Source organism: Pinus tabuliformis, chromosome X (assembly GCF_031772625.1).
Source record: "Pinus tabuliformis cultivar Carrire ecotype Pingquan chromosome X, CPIR1, whole genome shotgun sequence".
Lineage (NCBI taxonomy): Eukaryota > Viridiplantae > Streptophyta > Pinopsida > Pinales > Pinaceae > Pinus > Pinus tabuliformis.
The window spans coordinates 1,231,507,937-1,231,511,499 of NC_142308.1; positions in this window are offsets into that span (position 1 = coordinate 1,231,507,937).

A 3,563-nucleotide genomic window follows, 5' to 3' on the forward strand; every position below is an offset into this window, starting at 1 on the left:
AGGGCCATGGACATAGCATTTATGGAGGAAGATAATAAGTTTGTGGTGATTTACTTAAATGATATAATAATATACTCAAAATCTGATCTTGATCATTTGAAGCATCTCAGGCAGGTTTTCTTGAAGTGCAGAAAGTTTGGTGTCTCCTTGAACCCAAAAAAGTCAAATTTTTCTATGCAGGAAGGGAAGTTATTGGTTCATATAGTGTCTAAGGAGGGCATCAGTATTGATCCTAAAAGAATTGTAGTAATATAAAAGCTATATCTTGTCAAGAGCAAGAAAGAAATACAATCTTTCCTTGGAAGGGTAAATTTTTTGAGAAGGTTTATTCCAAATTTTGTTGAAATTTTGAAAATAATCACTAATATGTTGAAGAAAGATAATGAGATTAAATGGAAAAGTCAAGCTAAGGAATCATTTGATGGAATTAAAAAATCAATAACTCAAGCTCTTGTCTTAGTTAGGCCAAAATTTTCAAAGGAATTTCTGGTTTTCTCCTTTGCCTCAGAACATACAATTTCAGGAATTTTACTCCAAAAGAATGAGAATAATTTGGAACAACCCATATCCTTTTTCAGTAGAGCATTGAGAGATTCAGAACTGAAATATAATATTATGGAAAAAAATGGGTATGCATTGGTGAAAGCATTAAAGGATTTCAGGGTTTATGTCTTGCATTCCCATATTGTTGCTTTTGTTCCTAATAATGTGGTGAAGGATATTTTGAGCCAGCCAGATAGTGATGGAAGAAGAGGAAGGTGGATAGTGAAATTTTGGAATACGATCTAGAAATCAAACCAACCAAGTTGATCAAAGGTCAGGGTTTGGAAAAATTAATGATTGAGACAAATTGTGACAGTTTGGGAATCAATTTTATTTCAGAATTCTCTAATGATGTAGATGAAGGACCAACATTATGGGCAGCTTAAGAATTCATTTCTTCACCATGGTATAGTGATATTATCTATGTTTTGCATAATTTACAAGCCGTACCAGCAACAACCAAAACTAGAGCTAGATTTTTTAGACTTAAAGTAGTGAAGTTTTGTGTTCTGGATGGTTATTTATATTGGAAGGATCCAGAAGGAATTCTATTGAATTTCTTGCTTGAGGATGAAGCAAAACTGACTATAAAATAATTTCATCCAGGTCTCTATGGGGAACATAATTAATGGAAGGCTACTGTGCATAAAATTCTTAGAGTAGGCTTCTATTGGCCCACCATCTTCTCATGTGTTCATAAAGAAGTAGCACCCTGTTATAAATGTCATATTTTTTAGAGAAAAGCAAAGTTATTTTCACTACCTTGAAACCTATTTTAGTAGAGGCACCTTTCCAGTAGTGGGCACTTGATTTCAATGGAGAAATTCATTCATCATCTTTAGGAAAGCATAAGTGGATAATGACTGCAATGAATTACTTCATAAAATGGATGGAAGTTATACCAACCTAACAAACTACAAATATTATTGTTATTCAATTCTTAGAGAATATGTTGTCTATATTTGGTTGTCCAAGGAGGATTAAAACTAATAATTCCCAAGAACTTAAGTCGAAGAAAATTATTAGCTTTTGTAATGATTATCATACAACTTACTATCCACAAGGTAATGGAATGGTAGAGTCATCTAATAAAATTTTGGTCAGGATTATCAAGAAACTGTTGGAGGACAACAAGAAAGCTTGGCACACAAAATTGAAGTTTGCACTTTGGGAAAACAGGGTTAGCACTAAAAGATCAATTGGCACTTCACCTTTTCAATTGGTGTATGGCACAGAAGTAATTTTTCCTACTTATTTAGGGATAACCGTGATGAAGTTTTTATAGGAACAGGAAGAAGAGCCTAATCATATTCAAAGAAGAATTAATCAACTCATTGAAGTTCAAGAATTAAGGGAGAAGGTATATGATCAAGCTCAATTGTTTCAAGAAAAATTAAAAAAGGTTTTTGATAAGAAAGTAAAGGAAGATGATTTTCAGGTTCATGATTTGTACTAAAATGGGATGCTAGAATTGAAGACAGAGGGAAGCATGGAAAATTTGATCATCTTTGGAAAGGACCCTATAAAATTGTTGCATTTCATGGAAAAAATACATTCATTCTGTAGGAATTAAATGGGGAGATTATAAGTAGAGGTCCATTAAATGGATGTTTCCTGAAACATTATCTCTCTTGAAAAGGAAATTCCATTTTCATTGTATATATTTGTTTTCTTTTGAAAAAACTTGCAGGTGTGGATGACACTTTGAAGAATTTGAAGCTCGAAATGAATTCCCTAAGATTTAGATAACTTATTTTCATAATTTAAAAATTTTGAGTTTAATTTAGTTTCCAGTATGTACATAAATAAGTCTGGAAAGGTTTTGGTTTTTTTAGAAAGGTGAATTTTCAATTTATATGTAAATAAGTCTGTAAGGATTGAGTTTTCCAAAGTTTAGAATCAGTCCAAATTTAAATAAACAAACAATTTTATTCAGTTCTTTTAAATAGTTCAAAATCCATAGTTTTTCATCTTAATGGACTCGGCACCTCGTTTACGGGGTCCTTTGTGTTAGAAGATTAAAAAAAAGGCAGAAAATTTTTCTTATATAGATAATTACTTGTGATTATTTTATCTCTATGTTCTTATTTTATCTTTATGTTCTTCTTTTATCTTTTAGTTCACCAAGCAATTACCAAAACAATAACACAAGGACAATAGATGTAGGTGGACAGCCAGGGAAAACCCCCTATCTAGGGGAAAGTCCAGTCAACAATTCTTCCTTCAATAGCTTCTTGAGATAATCCAATACTCTACACCCAAACAGAGACTTCCTCCACACCAATTCATCCCTTGATCCTTTTTTAATATGATAGCCCTTCCAAAGTAAATTTGACCTAGCAGTATCAACAAAAGCTTTGATCTAGTAGCAGTAGTAGCAGCAACCTCAACCAAACTAAAAAAAACTCAATCTCCCATGATGCACCTCAGAACTGAGTGAGAGTTGTCCCAAAATTTCGATCTTGAGTTCTTCTATCTACTTCCAGAAACTCACACTTCTTTTCAGCGCCCTTTCTATCCCTTTTGCAACTTCGCACTTTTCCAACTTCCAACTTCAGAAATCAAACTGTGTGAGAGAGTGAGATTCTCAAAATGAATTCTAATTGCCTTGTATTTATAGCCTTCCAAGGAATTCGAATTACTTTTCTTTAGGTTGACATGGTGTGGAGGAGACTAAATTCATTTTTGACTCAAAAATAATTCTTTTTACAATATTCGAAAGCCCAAGAAGGGTCTCTTTTATTGTACAATGAATCTAATGACTCGAAATAAATTCTATAAGTCCTCAATGGGGACTTTGACCTAAAATATGATGACCCAAGCATGAAACCCGTTCTTTAATAAGTCATAGAAATAATAATAAAAATATTTTCTTCATTCTTTTGATAACTACATCTCAAATACATTTATGAAGGTTGAACCTAGTTACAAATTTCAACACTCCCTCTTATCTAGGGAGGTATTCATCAGTGCAAGTACAAGGAATATCTCAGAACATATGAACCATGAATAATTTTAGG